The sequence below is a fragment of the Nipponia nippon genome, unplaced genomic scaffold, assembly GCF_047370975.1.
Source record: "Nipponia nippon isolate SJK-2023a ecotype South Korea unplaced genomic scaffold, ASM4737097v1 scaffold_7, whole genome shotgun sequence".
In the NCBI taxonomy this organism is placed as follows: domain Eukaryota; kingdom Metazoa; phylum Chordata; class Aves; order Pelecaniformes; family Threskiornithidae; genus Nipponia; species Nipponia nippon.
This window is the reverse complement of record NW_028262391.1, coordinates 35,413,379-35,431,599: the sequence shown is the minus strand read 5'-3', so window position 1 is coordinate 35,431,599 and position 18,221 is coordinate 35,413,379. Positions and strand designations below refer to the sequence as shown.

The following is an 18,221-nucleotide window of genomic DNA, read 5'->3' as shown; positions in this document are numbered from 1 at the left end:
AGGCTGCAAGGGCTTACAGTTGCTGTTGACACTAAAACAGCAGAATCCCCTTACATGTCAGATAGTAGCCACGCTGTATCATCAATGATAGCCTTGACAACAGATAAATCTAAGACAAAAACATTTATTCTTCTATGAAAAATTTAGTGTTAAGGAAAATAAGCAAAGAAAGCCATGGCAGACCTTGTATCTTCCTTACAGAGAAAGCTTAATGGTACCAAAGGATCATGGAAAAAAAAAAAAAAAGAACAGTGAAATCATGTTGTTCTGTGGAGACTTAATTCTAAAATATTTGGGTTTCCTAATTTACACTTTTCAATTGTTCATGATTCTGCATAGCGTGAAGTAAATTACCAAGCTCTTGTGGCTTCCACTGGTACCATATCAGGGCTATTATTCAAAATTTACCCCTGTGAAAAAATCCAGGCCCATCTATCACAGAGGTTATAATCCTCCGCTGTCAGACTTGCCAGCAAACAGAACATGGTTCTCTGCACAAGATGACCTTCATTCCCCTCTGAACTCCGAGCTAGTGATTTTGTCTTCCAATAATAAAAATTTTCAACATTGAAACAACTAGCTCAGATTTCATTATTTATACAAATCTGGAAAATAACCACACATAGACTTTCACATGCAAGGCATTAGAGCAAAAACATGTAGTCCTACACAAGGCACACAAAAAGTCCTCAGTCAATAAAAGATGAGGAAAGAAGACCTCAGCCATTATTGATTAAATGCACAGATGTTAAAAAAAAATCCGAAAGGCACAGTATAATAGCTTTATGAAAGAAACAACGCAGTGTTTCCAGAAAAACTCCTAAGTCTTGGGGGGAGAAACATTTAAACAGCCTAAGAATTTGAATCAGGATGTGAGAAGTTATTTAGGCTACCAGAAGATAAACTGCATATAAATCAAGCATATGCACCCTTCCTCTGCTTTTCCTAAATTAAGTATGCACTTAAATCCTACCAACTCCAGGGAATGCATTTCTAAGGCAGGGTTGTATAGAAATAGGTGCACTAGACTGATAATACACCATACTCATAAGTTACATACTGGCTTAGCTGTGAAGCAAAGTAGACTTCATGCTGCTCTTGGCCGTTCTGTCACTGTAAGTATTCATGTATTTAAAATCAAGCACACACAAGCATTTTGCTGAACTGGAGCTTTACAGCAACTTAGGATCAAAGTTTGAGTATCATGAAAGCACATGGCTCCTCTTCCAGAGCGCAGTAGCTTAAAATACTTGCAATTTAATGCTAAGAAAACTTTATGGAATCCTGCTAGGGAAAATAGATCCCCTTAGCCCTCAGAAAATGTGAGATTTGATTGCTGCCTTGTCCTTCACGTGTCTTCAAACTTCCTCCATTCCTTTCTTTGTAAAGTCCCACAAAAGGTTTACTGTGGTGGTTAGGATGACACAGGCAGGACAGCGAGACACTTTGCTTATAACAAATCCATCCAGAAGAATTCCCTCTCCTCATGGATAAAACGGGAGGAGTTGTTACCCTTCATTACTGTCTCCTGGTCTGATGCTACAGACATCAGTGCTTAAAGCACTTATCAGTGCACTGTCTTGTTCCAAGACACAGACAAGAACTTCATAGTTTCCTGCCCAGAGTCTTCCTGAGGAAGCTCGTTTGTGCAGGCAACACTTGCCAACATCGCAGGAAAGACAGCCTTTTCCCTGTTCAAACATATTTGTTGAGGTTTGATTTCCACACTGTTTCAAGCAATATGGCATGCAGACAAGAGATCCTTATTAAACATCTATGGAAGTCAAAATCTCATAAATCATTAGTTGACCTGTTACTGCCTTACATTCATCCTTTCCAGGTGTCACACAAAAATCGGCAACCTCCAACTCAAACTTTCTTCCCGTTTTCATGATACTACTCACTCCACCAGGCTTAGCTGGCTAAGAAGAAAAGAGAGAGAGAGAGAGAGAGAGAGAGAGAGAGAGAGAGAGAGAGAGAGAGAGAGAGAGAGAGAGAGACAGGCTGAGAGACAGCGAGAAGGAAGTAAAACAAAACACAAATTTTTCTCATTAGGGAACCATATAATGTTAAAGGAAGCAGCATCTGAAAGCATACATTTATAATAATCCAGTCTACGTGAATACCGTCTTTCCTTCAGGATACTGTTAGCCAGTTCTCTTGTATTCAACTCTACATTTACATATAGATTGAACCTTTCTAGAAAGCAATTTTACGCATTTTGTTTTAATATTTTTCTCATTAACATTGCACATAGATTAAGCTTCTTGAGAAGGAAAAGACATACCTGGATATCATTGGCACAATTTCTAGAGATCATGTTTGCTTTTGAAGAAAAATGTGTAATAAAAGACTAATAAACACAAGACTGGTCACAAGTGAATTTTCAAGCATCAGATAAAAAAAATTACAGAAATTGCTCTGGTGCTCTTAAAACAAACACTTCCTTAATTACCTCCTCTGGTGGGAAGTAACAATAGAAGAAAAACAACAGCAAAATTGCCTGTAAAACAAACTTCTCTCACAGGGCTTAGTACTTCAGTGAGGATCATTAGTCCTAATCAATCAGAGCATTTAATCATATGCTTAAGTTTAGGCTTACAGATAAGCGTATGCATAGTCAGATAAGGCTAGGTATTGTGTTGAACTGGGGCTGAAGTACTCAGCATCCAGCAGGATTATGCTGCACTACTGAAATCTAAATTTTCTTCATGTCTTATTTGCAGACTGGGTGTAGGATTCAAATTAGAGGGAGGATTAAGAAAAAAAAAAAAAAGTCCTCATGATAGCAGGGCCAGGCTGAGCAAACATTTCATATACACACCAGAAGAAAGATGAAAGGAAAGCAGCTGCCCTTCCATGGTCAGAAATTCTTATCTCCTGACCAAACCTTTGTTGGTTTGAGAAAGCACAAGTGGTCTGCATTGGCGGAAGGTTCAAAGCAATTTTTTTAATAGATAATGCAATCAAAAGTCTGTCTATCTGTTGAAATATTTAGAAGAACAAGATATCACTTTGACCTGCCTACACCTGCGACCTTTGTCAAAGACTTTAAGAAGTGCCTTACACTTGTTTATGTTTTTTATCTTTAATAGGCTTCTGCATTTTTCAAAGATAAACATTTTGTGAACTCCTTTGAACAAAAAATACATTCTGTAACTTTTAGCCAGTACTTCTATAATGCCTTCATCAAACGAGTTGTAGATGCAGGTATACTACCAAAATAAAAATCAACATGAAAACCACAAGTCAGCTGCGGTTGTTGTAGAGGGACATGCAGTTCTGGTCTGCCTATGGTTGGTGCACATCAAAACCAAAAATGAATTAGCCCAGGCAACTTACTAGAGATAAGGTAGAATGTTCAACACCATTAAATGCCAGGTTGAGAATGGAAAACAGTATGTTTATGTTCTATCTGGTATAAATTATCTCAATATTTACGTCGTCTTAGAAAGAATATCATAGAAGCAAACAAGAACTCCATAAAAGAATTTACCTGTACAAATTTTAACATTTTGGCAACAGTGGATGGTTTCTGAGACTAAATCATGCAGAACAGAATCTTGCAAGTTCCCAGGTCAAAAAATGAAATGGGATGAATATCTGCTATGTAGACTTTTACTAGGGAAATCTGTGTACAGGGGAATAGTCCACTGCCGTCTCTTTAGTCTTGTATTTACAATACTGGAAAGGATCCAGAAAAAGTAAATTCAGTTCCTGCGTTTGCCACTTTATGTCTGTACTTAAAATCAGGGACAGTGCTGCATACCTTTCTTGAGAAGTGGCTCAAGTGACAAAAAGCAGTAAACATTACTCTTCTATTCTAGATCTACCAGCGCCTTTCATTCATTAACTGCTCCTGTTATTGAGTGTCACCCCACTTTCTCCTTTCATCCAAACATATTCCAAATACATTGATTATACTGTATGCTACTTTCTACCTGAAAGGCCATGCTTTGGTTCGCTGTTTCTAATTAATCACTACACAGGTGTATTTGCTGGCACTGATCCATTCAATACTCTCAACATACCTGCCCAAGTTTTCTAAGCTGTTTGCAGAAAAAGTAACTAATCTTTTTCCATAGGTCATAATGTTTTTGAAGGAAGTGATGCCATACCAGTTATTCTTCTGCCTTTTGTAATGCCCTTGCTGGCTCAAAATTTATAGCTCCTCAGTGCTTTATATCTCCACTCCTGAAGCCAAAATTTGCTGTTACAAGCAAGTATAGCTCCCCCTGAATCCATTTATGCCAAGACTGAATTCAGCCCCTATGCCAATAAACCTTCCGTTTGTATTAAAAGTCTCTACTGCATTGGAAAGACGTGTGAGTTGGAATTACTTAGATTTTTGTGGGTATTTCTTCTCTGGTGGGTCCTCAGGCCAGATTCATCCAAACACCAAAACAGTCAGGATCAGGCAGTTTGTGCATTTACTATCTGTGGCTGTGGACTGGCTTACCTAAGGAATTCAAAAGCTGCTTAAACACTGGAGAACAGCTGAGGCTATTCTCAGGCAAGTGGTGGGGTCACATCAGTGCAGAGAACAAGTCTGGCATTAGCAGCATTTCTCCGCAGGGACCACGAGGCAGTCTTACCTTGCTGACGGCCATTATGCGACAGCTATGTTTCCCTCAAAAGTGAAGCAAAGTAAAGCTGACTGTCCCCCTTACATCTGAGGAAGGAAAAATAGGAAGAGAAAAAATCCTGAGCAGAAGTGTTTTATTATTTCATCCCTGTTAATAGCCTGATCAGTGCTAGGCAAGGTTCATTTATTTATAACCTGGGAACAACTTACAACTTTCTAAAGGCCTTAGTCTTGTCCATGTCTCACTCTTGTCCGGGTGCTACTCAGTCTGACCCAAGACAGAGTCAGTCTGAAGGTAAGTCTTTTTAAATGAAACCACCTTTCTCGAAGACAGATTAGGTAGCAACAGAATATACAGATCTGTCTCAGTGCTTCACCAAACCTACTATCCATCTATCTCACTTCAAGGACTCATATTTGCGGGAGGATTAATGTCAGTGAGTTAGTCCCAGACACAATTTTTAGTCCAGTTTTATTCAAAACTAAGAAGCTTTCTGCTGTCCCCTGCAGCCCACTATGGGAGTACTTTTAATCATTGCATTTACTTTTTTGGAAGCCAGAGCTGGATCCTGCAGCAGCAAATAGGCCAGAGCAGTGATGCTGCCGGTAGGAATGCTGTGAAGCACAAGCAGCTGTAATTGCAGAAAAAAAGGAGTAGAGAATGAACAGGAAGATGGAGTTTATAGTTCAGCAACAATCACAGGAAAAAGTTAGTGTGACAGATTTATAAATTTAATGAAAAAGAGACTATGAAACAGTAACAAAAATACGGCAAAATAGACAGGTATGTAGTATTTGCTTTCTTTAGGTTTAACAGAATGCTTAGACTAACATGATTCTTTTGTTATACTAGATAATATTTTTGAGAAACAGCATTACAAAAGGTTAAACGTAGAACAGATGTAAGTTATAAAATACAAGCTGATCAAAGCTCAGATTTTGAGACAGATATGTTAGCAAATGATGATAAATCAGTCCCACTAGAATTGTAAGAAGCAGACAAATGTAACTATGCAAGAGTGAAAGTCAAGAGTTGAAAATAAGAAAGGGAAGAAAAAGAGTGGAAACAAATGTTGAGTTAATTCCAGACAACTTGTACAGAACATCAACTGACTATATTCCACAAAAAGGGAATAATATCTACTGACACGCACCCAATTTCATTTCAAAATAGGTCTCAAATGCTTTAAACTACTAATATTGGCTTAATGTATATAAAATTCTATTCATTTCCTATTTAGTAGCTGCTCTTCTCAAAAGGTTTTAAATTTCAATAAGATCTGTACTGTCATGATCAAAGCTATAAAAGAGGTAAAAAATTTTATAAAAGCAGATATGCAGTAGAAAGCTGAAACCATTTTCCGTTACCTTGCTGCTATATTTATTCTTTTTAAAAGAAAACAAAAAACTTATTAATGCATCTAAGTTAGGACAAAATATATAGAAATTCAGACATTTGAATGAAAGTTGAAGGTTCAATTTCTTTCCCTTTTGTAGGTAAATAAATAAAACACGGTGAGAAACACACTATTTACCAAGACATAAGTGAAACAGAAAACATTTGAAAGACCAAGAAAAAGGAGGTAATTGTTAGGACTGTCAGCAGGGGACCACTGTGATAATTTGATCTGAACTCTGCTAACAAATCACTGCACCATTCTTTTTACTTTAGTATCTGTTTATGCTTCTACAAATTGAAACCCCACTGGCAGTGCACTGAAGAACAGAGCTCAGCACAATAACACATCAGCCTGGCGATTAGTTCAAGGTGGGGAAGGATTAGTTGACCATCCCAAACCTACAGTCCTCCTCAATATTTTGTCTTTCCCTGCTGAGGTAAAAGGGTGCAGACATATGTAAGTAATAAACTAACAGGCTTCCATCTAGTTGAGACTGAGTGGAAGGAATGCAGAACAAAACTATAAAAAAAATAATAGACAAAGGGGTAGTGAAGACTTGGGGGAACTCAATACCACATCTGGTAAGGTACGCTGGGATGTAGCACCAGGATGCCCATAAGTTTTTAAAGATATAACTATGCCTTTTTGTGGTCTTGCAGCACACTGTTACGGCCTAAGCATGCCAACATTTAGAACTGACACGAGATCAAAAGGCTGATAAATGAGAGGAAAGGGGATGTTTGACCCACTAAACCATATTCTACAAGAATTCAAGGCTTTTTAAAGCAATAAGAAAAGTAATACATTACTGCATCTTGAATATATTGTGACATTCTTTTCTAAGAAACAAAACTAATATCTAGATTCATTATATACTTTTATGCGTATATATGCACAGACATACATGTGAGTACGTATGTTTATGCTTATTTATGTGAACATATTTTACATTATAACAAGCTTCTGAAAACTTCATTTCTGATGAAAGTTATATTAAATAATTTGGAAATGAACTTAATTTGGGGTGTAGTTATTTATGGTTCCAGTTTATTACTAGCAAAATACATAACAACGACAGCAAACAACAAAAGGGCAGGGAAATTGAGCACAAAATTTGAAAGTTGAATAAAATGAAATAGGTTGGTTTTCCTATTTTAGCTAGTCCATGATATACACTACATTTCTGCCACTGCTGAATTCAAGGTGAATTTTGTGATCTAAGTGAAGCCAGTCTGAGTTTTGTTCATTTTTTTTTCACCAGGGACAGGATTCCACCAGTGTCACAATTTTTGGCATATCATCAAGCCTCCAGAAAAGCGTTATGAATCTTTTGCAGGCCACAGGCTAGAAGCAGCAATGGCCATTATTAAGCATCCAAACACAGCAGTTTTAAAATTCATATTTAACAAAGAATGTACCAATAGCAAATGCTACACGAGCATGAACTCTATGCAACTTTGAAAGTTTCCTATATTCTAGAATATTTCTCTTCAGTGTCACATCAGGGTTTTGCATTTCCTATTTTAAAAGGAACAGATGCAACCTAACCCCTAAGTATCGTGCTCTGCCATGATCTACTGCGAATACCAGATGAGGAGTCACCAAGCTCCAAACAGTGTGCATGGAAGCATGCAGTACCATCAGTGATATCGGAGTCACCCTGTCTGAGTGACAGCCCCTTTGAAGATTTCCCAATATGCAAGAAATCACACCCGGTCTTGCTGACAGTACTTATATCTCTCTTCCTCATGCCACTGAGCAGTTTGGAAGGGGAGCGTAGCGTAGAAGTGGCTTTCCTTATGCCCAGCCCCTCTCAATGACTTTGACATATTGTGTACTCTCCAGAGGAGGAATTTAGTATCAGCAGTTCCTGTGCTAATCTCTCCTAAGAGGTTCAGGTGCTCAGCACTTTTGAAAATCAAGTTAATAACTATTAATGACATAGAGGGATGAAAACTGAGTCTTCACAGTACTCCTTATTCAAGCATTTTTCACATCAAATTCAAGTGGAAATTTATTTGCGTTAGGTGAGAGGATTGCTGAAAAGGATCCAACATCTTAAAAAAACTGAGAAACGCAATTAAATTAAATTTGGATGTAAAAGTGATGAGATGTTCTGATTCTCCAGAGGATTCGGAAGCATTCTCCTCACAAATAAGAGAGTTGCATAAATGTACTAAAGCATGAGGAACAGCTTATAAAAAGGTAAAATGATACTTGAGAAAGCCGAGAAGCTATTCACCTCTTAAGTCCATATGTAAGGAAGAAGCATCTGATGTCCTTAGTTTTGGTTATTTCAACACTTACCAATTGCATTATCTAGAATGGGCATGTTGGCACTTTTTAAAATCAGCTAACTCAGATAAGAGTTATCGTATCACAGAACTCACCTCAAGTTGACCACCTCCATATTTCCCTAGCTTCCAGGCCACTGCGGCTATTCAGCTACTAATACCCAGGCTGTCTAGTTTAAAATGTGGAGTGAATATGCCTATATAATTACAAGACTGTGCCCACCAGAATGTACATCATTGCGGAAAAAGTGGATAATCAGTATATGGCACTCGGTGTCCGCTGTACAGACAGGGGACTTTCCTGCTTTGAAATGCTGTTTTCCATCTCGAGCTGGTCTCCTTCCTGGTTCAGTCCCACATGCGAGCCAAGATGGATGTTGTAACACAGGCAGGGAGCGGGTGACGTCTGGGAGTCGGGAAGGCAAGCAGGCATGTCAGATATGCTCAGAATCAGTTCTTAGAAGTGGGTAAAAATAACGTCGTTAGACTCTCTACAAAAAAGACCAGGCAGGAGAGAAGCCTCTTTGTAGACAGATCTGGGTAAATTTGCATCTTGTGAGATGCACAAAACAATTAGTTGAAAAAGCGCAGGGAACACCTACAGATTGTAGGCAGTGTTGTTTCTACATCTGCAGAACAAAGATCAAAGCACTCAATAAAAAACTTCAGAAGACCTGAGAAACTACTTTGCAACAATTGAACTTCTTCTATCAAACCATCCCCCCAAACCATCAATAAACGGTAGGAGTCACCTGCTTATATGAAAGGAGCAGGTCCGAGTACTGAAGCCATTCTACAACTATTACAAACACATCAGCTGTCAAAGTAAATGAATCTGTATTACACATATAGCAGCACCTATCTATAAGACTTCGTTGGTTTTTTTTTTGTACAATTTTAACAAACTTGAAAAGAAAGTGACTGCCAGCAATGTTAATATTCAGAAACTGGAGTTATTGGTTTGTTTTGTTCATGAGTGAATTCTGAGCAAACAGGTTATTTATTCTATTAGTACCAGAAACCTTTCTATCAAATAAGTAAATGACAAAATGATTTTTAACTTCCAACCCACCAGTCTAAAGCAGCCAAGTAATTTAATAAATGTGTTTTAATGCAATCTTAAGTGACTTAGTTACATTAAAATCCAGTTATTGCACAACACAATTGTTGTATTCCAAGGGAATACAGTACAGATTTTAACTGATGTGAAAACACACAGGTTTTGTTTAATAGCCTCTTAATCTGCCAATTTTGCTAATAAGATTACTGTCTAAAAGGCAGCTAAATAAACTGTGCCGTTGACGCTTTAAACAAAACAAAAAACAGCCCCCCAAAAGAGCAATTTCTCCTGAAACATTCTTTTCCTTTATTATGGCCCCAATCCAGCAATAGGACTACTTATGTGCTTAAAGTTAATCGAGTGCTTAAGTGCTTTGCTGGACTGAAGCCTGCAATAACATAAATCTGAGTGGACAAATTATCGTTACGTAAAAGAAACTTGCAACAAAATGAAAATAATTAAACAACTGAAGCTGTTTGTAGAGATACTTAAGTTCCACATGATGATGTAAAGCATGTCTGCATTTTGTACATCCCAGTTTTGCCGTTATATTTCTGAAGAACACGTACCTCACCGTTTTCAGCTGCCCACATCTGAACTTCCAGCCACAAACTTATAAAGCGAAGTGAACCCTTCTGTCAGCTCTGTGTTCTGATATGTATCGAAATCTAAATGGATAGACACCAAATACTACTGGGCTAAAGGATGGGTCTTTCGGAAAATGATTTGCAACAGTAGGTTTTCACTAGAGAGTGAGTATCATGGGAATGGTAGAAGGAAATTGTAAAAGAAAGTGAAATGGGAAATTAAAGTATCAAAGTAAAGGGGAAATGGGATTTAATGGAGCATTTTTTACATTTCATCTTTTGGGTATTATCTGAAAATATTTGGACTTCCTTTCCCCCCTATCAGCCAGGCCTCCTTTTGAGCCTTAATTTTCATTTAGTTTTTATCTCTGTCACACAGTCTGCCTTCATATAGTCTCCTTGCTCCTGCTCTAAGAACGTTCAGACTAATTTCCTTTTCCCTTAGCCATTTATCTTTCCTACACCCATTCAAGTCTATGGATGCATGCATCTTTAGGAAAAAAAAAAAGCTAAGACTGTATATGTCATAAATGTGACCAGGAATCAAAAATAGCTTGGGGATTAAAATCCATCAAAACTGCGCAGTCCAAAGCAAAGTACCCTGGCTGTCTAGACAAGCAAATGAAAAAAGCAGAGCTAAATTCTGCAAGAGTGTTTTTCCCAAACTCTTTGTCCTTCCATAAAATATCATCTCTTTCACAAAAGCTTCAGCTTCAACAGAACTTTTCCCAATACCTTCAGGCAGCGTATTAGCAAGGAGAGTTGCCAACACTACAGGGACACTTCAGACTTGCCAACACTGGTCAGTCTGAAAGGTTTGTCACAGTCCATGTGAGCACTCGACCTGCATGAGCACGGCAAATCCAACGTTACCCAAATTCACGCAATACGATGTCTGTGCACGCACAATAACCACTTCTCTGGTCTTCCAGTTGGGCTGCTAGATGTTCAGAAAAGTCAGCAGATCTTACTGCCAAAAAGCGGCAGCTTTGAAAAGCAATGTGGAAGCAAAAACCCATATGGGTTATTCCCAGCACAGAATGCTAGCATCTGCCACGCAAAGCTTTCTGAGGAAATCAAGCTTTCAATGAATCCTCTGAATACAGGGACTGCTTCTCTGCTACCCCTTCCCATAGGGCATGTCTCTAGTTAAATAAGGCACAAGAGCTTTTCCTCTCTTGGAACCAAAAGCAGTGTACCACCTCAGGCCAGGGGTGCAGGTGAGGAGAGCAGCACAGGTTAAAACTAATGTGAGCTCCTCTACACTGCACTCCACGGTGGGTTAGAGAGAGGCCCTACCGAGGGAAGTCATTCCGCTGCGCTGTCCCTGCCTGCGTACCTTGGAAGGGCACCGTCTCAACATTGCTTAGGGAAGCGCAGTCATGACATAGATATTTCTGTTCATGTTGGTGAGAAGAAGGTGCATGCAGCATCCCTTCAGAAGTTTAAGCTAACAGACACACATTTTAATTTCTGCTACTAGCATCACCTCCACAGTAAAGCACAGACATGGAGAGGATCTGGGGCAATGCAAGACAGACCCACCCTTCCAGCCTTTCTTAGCGCTAGCATGCTTTTGATGCTTATTTCCCAGTGAGGAGATAAGACAACTGGCATATGAGGCAGCTATACCATCTTCACCAGCTTCTGGCCATCAGAGAGTCTCCTTGACATGGGGAATGCTTCCATCTAGACCTCTGACAGGTTTGCAAAATAAGCGTGGTGGACTGGAAAATCTGGTCATGTGTATTGATTTCTGGATCATATTACAAATGCACTAGCTAGTTCTGGGGCGCTGGCTTTTCTCCAAGTTAGAACTGTCAAGATTAGCTACGGAGTATTTTCATTCAGCTTTCTAAACATGTAACATTGTGAAATCATCTCTTTTTTTTGTGCAATAAAATGGATTTTCAAGGAGATCTATGAAAAATGGTGGTACCCTCAATGTTTAACGCAACTGAAATTTTCAAGGACTTGAGAACCATGTGGTTAGAATGAACAAAAATGTCTTTTTTTTTTTTCCACCCTCAAAACTCCACACTGCCATCATAAATCAGACCAAGTAGCTTTGCCTTTAAAAACAGAAGGAACTATAAGAATACACAGGAATTAAATACCAAGTTAAATTTCCTATAATTACCTGTACCCCAATGAAACTCCTTTATGGTACACACAGTCACATTTCTTCAAGCTGGAAAAATATACTTAAGTATATATCGAAAGGAATATATAATTAGGCAGATAAATAATAGAACTGTGAAGTAAACCATGACGTCATTATTTTAATGAATATTTCAAAAGGGGTCTGGTTTCATACAACAAAAAATATGAGTTTCTGTGAGCTACTGCCGACCATTAACAGCTAGGAGACATCTCCAGAACATCGCAGTTTCTTAGCTTTTTCTATTGGAAGATAAGGAATTGAAGTGTCTATTGCTCCGCAACAAAACAAGCAAGATAGTTGTTTGGGTTGGGTTTTTTTTTTTAATTAGATGTGGTTTTGTAGATTTCGTGGGTTCAAAGTCTTTTAGAAAGTGGGATGGTTTTTAACATCTGTATCATTATCAGGGAGTTGATGCCTGATAAGAATGGTAGTGAGAGAGACCTGGTTTAAAGGAAGAAATAGCATCCTTTATGAAAACAAATTATACTGTCTAAAAGGGGGACACATTTTCAAGCAGAGAACCCTTTATTAGGTCCAAGAAATACAACAGACCTGAATCGGAGGGTAGATTAAGGACTGCTCGTCTAATATCTGCATTGTTGCTATTCACTCAAAAAATTTGAGGGGACAAGAGTAATTCCAACCTGTGGAGCAGGAAAAGAGGCTAAAAGGACAAGGTGTCAGCCTATCCGTGCTGAACAGAGCTGAGGACATACAGTCAGGACCTATGCAAAAGTGTGAGCTAGTAGAAGTTGAGGGGGAAATTGCAGTGGCTGAAAAAAACCAATTTCTGCTCAGTCCGTGATTACTTCTCCCTGCAAACCCTGCCTTTCCTTAGGGTAACGTTTCATTTTACATCTTCTTCGGCAGCAAAGCTGCTTTACATTCTTCTCTTCACTTGTCTGCTCACTTCCACATATGCACTGCACTGCAGCACTGTCTTCTCAGTTGTGCTGTTAGTCGGCGTGTGCTGTGCAAGATCATTGGTATTACCTGGAGTTAAACAAAAAAACCTTTCCCCTCCTCCAAAAGAGATACTCAGGGAAAAAGCAACAGGTGAGAAGAAACCAAAATGTCAAATTGCATCCTTTCAAAATTGTAAAATACCCCCCAAAGGTTTGAGTTGTTAGCAAGTACTTTAGATTAGCAGACACAGTTCATTTATGTTTGGCAGCATTAACTAATTACTGTCTGCAGACTGGAAACACAGATGCACTGCACGCTATACCAGCAGTACAAAGCATGTTAAGCAAGCAACAGCATGAGAGAAAGCACAGCTCCATGGAAAACGTACACACTGACAAACTTTCAGTGCTTTTAATTGTTCACTTTTTAATTGGTATTATTCCTAACAAGAAAAAAAGTCTATCCTCAGGAGGCTGCAGAACTATATTTGCCTGAAAGCTTATTCTTTAAATAAAAATGGCTGTTCATAAAAAGTCTATTAGTTTCTTTCTTCATCCCACTGAAATATGTTCTATCCCTTGGGAAATAAATTTTAATTTACTGTAATTTTTCTTGAGGTTTTTCACTTAGTATGTCAATGTACACTTCTCCCTCCTCCCTTCTTTTTTCTTTGTGTAGAGACCAAGCTTTTTAAAAATAGAATTAAATCTGAACAGATGAAAAACAAATGAGTCAAAATCTCAAAAATAGCTGAAATTTTTATGGAGCATTCTTTCCAACACTCTTAATTCAGTGTTCACGTCTTCATTTTCTAAATAGCAACAAGGAAAAGAGAGCCTTCTAATAAGTAATGTAAATTAAACAAACCCTGTTAATACTGCCTACTGACCCCAGAAGGGCTAAAGTGAGAATAGAGTCCACGTTTCTTCTACTGCCAAGCTTACGCATTCATTCATTCATTTGGGCAAAAATTAATCATTCAAATGGACCGAGGTTCTACAAAGACTGTATCCAGCATGGCTAGTGCTTGGTACTTTAAGTTACACTTCTAGATCTGTATGAACGAGTGATTGAATGAATGAACAAATGAATGAAGACGGCCTTGGTATTTAGAAGTGCTGAGAATGCACAAAGTGGTAATGCAAAGAAAGCAGGCAGCAAACCGTGAATATGCGAATGTAAATTTTCTTTCTTGGGATCAATATGGCAGCCAACCAACACTCACACTACAAACTGCCAGAAGGCTATTAAAATGAGAGTGACGATAATCCGGACAAGAAGTGATAAAGATATGGCTCAGGATAAGCCATACATAACCAGAGGTCACTAAATGTATAGTACCTCTTTTTCTGTATTTAACACCCATAAAAGAGAAAAATCGTGGTTCACTGCTCTAACTGAATGGGACTGGACACCATGCTAAAGAAAAGGGCAAATATAGTCAATATTGACAATTTGAGAGAAAATGCAAAGATGAATTGGATGGAAGTTACAAAATTATGTGTAAAGAACTGCTTTCCTAGGGACAGACCTGTCCCAGCTTTGAGCAGATTGAAGCCTCCCAAGGTAGAGCTAAGTTCTCTGAGAGCAGGAAGCCCAAAACAGAAACACCCACCCCAGGCCAGGACGGGGCAGAGCTTTTATGTACATGCAGCATGGGGTAACAGGCCCTGCACAGTGTTATTCTTCTCTGGTACTGGAGTGGTGTTCTCCACCCCCCTCATCAACCTATTCATTGCCCACCTTACAGAGCCCATACCATTTGTCATCCTCACCACCTTAACTCTATGCTTCTCAAGGGACAACATACCATGCTTTACTGAATTGCAGACAGATCAGATCTACTACATTTTCTTTGTGTACAAAAGTAAATAGAAAAATCAGTGACCTTACCAAAAAAAAAAAAAAAGATCAGGTTAGGTTGGCACCATCTACCACGGATAAACTCATACTAGCCTAGTTTGCATTTAATTCAATACCTTCAATTACGCTTTCTTTCCAATTTTTTTTAAGCTGGTTTACTACTGAGATCTGACTCAAAAACCTGTGATTTTTCAAATCCCTTCTGCTCCTCTCCTCTATTTTTAAATACTGATACTATATTTCATATTCTGTATTTATACTAGTCCTCTCTCCATGTGATATAACTAAGAAATTTATGTGATCAGATCTGCAATATGAGGTACCAGTTCATTCTGTGTTTTGGAGTGGGGCTTCTCTGGCATGCTTAATTTGATGATATTCAGCCTTCAAGTTTTCCTCTCACTTCAGGTACTGTCATTTCTGTTTCTGTAACTGCATTCACGTTAGCCAATCTTCCCTTATCCCATTTTTAATATGTTCATTCCCAAAAACAAGACAGAATAGTCACTTGGTCAGGTAACATCATTAGGAATTTAATGATGCTCCTAATACAGTCTGGAAAGCAAAATAATATAATCATCCCATCTGTATCTTTAACATCATGGTGATGCATATTTTTCTTTACAAATACATGTATGTACGTATATACAGATATATATTTGGTAATATTAACATTGACCTCCCCCCAGAAGTAGCCACAAACTATGAAACAGCAATTTGCTGGCAAAAAAAAAAAAAAGTCATCTCTGTTACTAAGTTCTATTTAGTTTCCTCCTATCCTGTGCCTGTACAAGGTAGAAAACAGTAGTTAAAAACACGTCTAGCAGCTAGCATCAGTTGCATTAGCACATGTCATGTAATTCCTGCTGTGTTTTATTAGACAAATATAAAATTAACAACAGAGCTATAATGATTTCCTAAACTGGTTCCAACACAAATTTCCAATTTGAGGTCAGATGTATTGCCTAATAAAGTTTTACAACAGCAGTCAAATAGTGGTAGTTAGTTCCCCAGAAATACAACTCTTAATTCACCAGAATTAGTTTTAAGACTGTTGTTCATCACATAAACCAAAAATAAATATTATTATAGCTTTACTCAAAATGTTCAGACAATAATATCCAGAGAAGATGGTGTTGGGTTACTTTAACTGCAAACAACACAATTAAAGATACTTGATATATTTACATTTGTAGCAAATATACACTATAACATTTTGATTACTTGACCTGATGCTTGTAACCTGTCATTTTGAAGCTATTTGGCAAGTACACAGTTGTATTCTATTGCTTACAGAGCATGAAACTTAAGATAACAGGCTACTGTGGTCTTGCACTGGTAAACCTTTTGTCTTCATGATGGGGGAAACTGAGGCAAAGAAAAGCTTATTTAGCATATGAATAAATTAAAATTGAAGAGATATCATTCTTGTTTAACAAAAACACAGATGACAGCAGAAAGTGTTCCATAATAACAAAAAAGTTTATGAACAACAGTTGTTTGACACGTTTAAGAATTTGGTGTTAGTCTTTAAGTCTTTGTCAGAAACCACTGACGAAGTCAGTCAGTCAGAAATTATACTAAGAACAATAGAAATGTGAGTAAAATTTCCATGGACCCATATTTAATTTATAAAAAAAGATATTTTAACATTTAATCATGTCTGTAAAGCATTATTTTGAACATGTCTTTTTAAAGTGTATAATTTTAAGTAACACTAGTGAGCTGTCTGTACTGGATAATTAAAATCCCAAAGGATGAGCCTGACCTAACTAGAAGCTTTGTACAACAAAATAAGCAAGATCCATAATTTTTTTTTTTTTTTTTCAAAATCTGCTTAACAAATTAAATGAACTAAGACTAAGGCTTTGCTAAATAATACACATAAAGGTGGTGCTAAAGGAAGCAAGTGTTAGTGCTGTAAAGTACAGGGTCAAAAATGTACTATTCCTAGTCACACACAGTGAATACCTTTCTCCATATTAAAAGTAAGGTTGTTTAAAAGTGTCTGTACAGCAGAGTTTATAGAGAGGGACAGCAGGTGTACTCAAGCTAGCTTTAAACCCTCAATGATACTGGTAATAGCACAGCGCTGAAGACAGGCTGCAACGTCTGTCTGCAACTTGGATAATGAGCCGACATTGAGTGCTGGGCTGCTGTGGCTGCGCGACTGCCAACACGTGAGCTAAGCAGCTAAAAGTTAATTGGGATGAATGTAGATGAGCTACATTCAGAGCTTTCACAATAGCAAATGAAAACAAAAGGCACTGGCCGTGGAGTAAAGTTTAAATGCACATACTTTATACATGTATTTATAAATATCTCTTTAAAAAAAAACCTTCAAATCTAACAACCCTAGAGACTGTTTTTCAGAAAATCAGTTTAAACCATTCTATGATTCTATGAATACAGAGCACTATACCTATATTGCTCAATCAACTCTGTTTTGAGCTGTCTCAAATTACAAGTATAACTACCAACTTAATTATGCATGTTAACTGAGAAATGGTGGCTACACACCTTAAGATGCATCAGAGTGAATAACTGAACAGTATGGTTCCCAATTAATACTTGGACATGCAAGAAAAAAAAGCAGAATCACACCCAGTAACATGTACTCTCATATGACATCACACACAGAGACAGTGACTCCCTTCAGAAACTATCAAATTTAGGTCGTCTTCTAATAGAAAACCAGTCCTTCTGCTAAGCGTGCTTCTTCTAGTCAAAGCCACCAGTTTTGGCTGCCACAAACAATCCATCGTTTCCTGTAATTGTGGGTCAGGTAATTGTCCAAATGCAGTTCTTGCATTTGCAAATGGTGCCCTGCTCCGTAACGAACAGCACAGAAGAGGAAAATATTCCAGTCTATGTAACAGCAAGAGGACCAAGAAAGGGATTATATTTAACCTTACTGATACTTTACATTTGTGAGGCCAGAAATCCCAGAAAGCTTACCAAAAGTTACAAAGAAGCTTCCCCTTGAGTATTGAGCAGCCAGAAAACGTTAGTGATAATTTTCTTGAAAAAGGGAACTGACGCAATAACAACAATTGGATAATAAGTGTCCTGTGTTCCTGAAGGTCCATGTGGAGCACACAGGAGCTAGCTCTTTAGGTTTACACACACCTCCGGTAAACTGCCTGGTGCTAATTTTCCTTCATCTACCCCAAAAGACCATAGGATGCACTGACACGCTGCAGTCAGTAGCTGCAATTCCTGCTGGGTTCTTTTTTTCAAAACAGTCCTCAGAAGTCCTCTTCCACAACATGACAGTGAACATTGCTGAATCAGCACCGCCGGTTTGCAGGGCAATCAAACAGGGTTAATATTCCTGACAGAAGGCTAACTCTATTGCCATA

The 18,221-nt window shown here is 38.2% G+C and overlaps 1 long non-coding RNA gene across 1 annotated transcript in view; it reads right to left on the bottom strand.

Moving 5' to 3' along the window:
* Window positions 1–4,628: 4,628 nt before the first annotated feature.
* Window positions 4,629–18,221, bottom strand: part of LOC148051002 (uncharacterized) — a 144,487-nt gene continuing 130,894 nt past the window's right edge. Inside the window, exon 3 of the long non-coding RNA XR_015700623.1 lies at window positions 4,629–4,672. This is a non-coding gene — a long non-coding RNA (uncharacterized LOC148051002). The remainder of the gene's footprint in view (window positions 4,673–18,221) is intronic.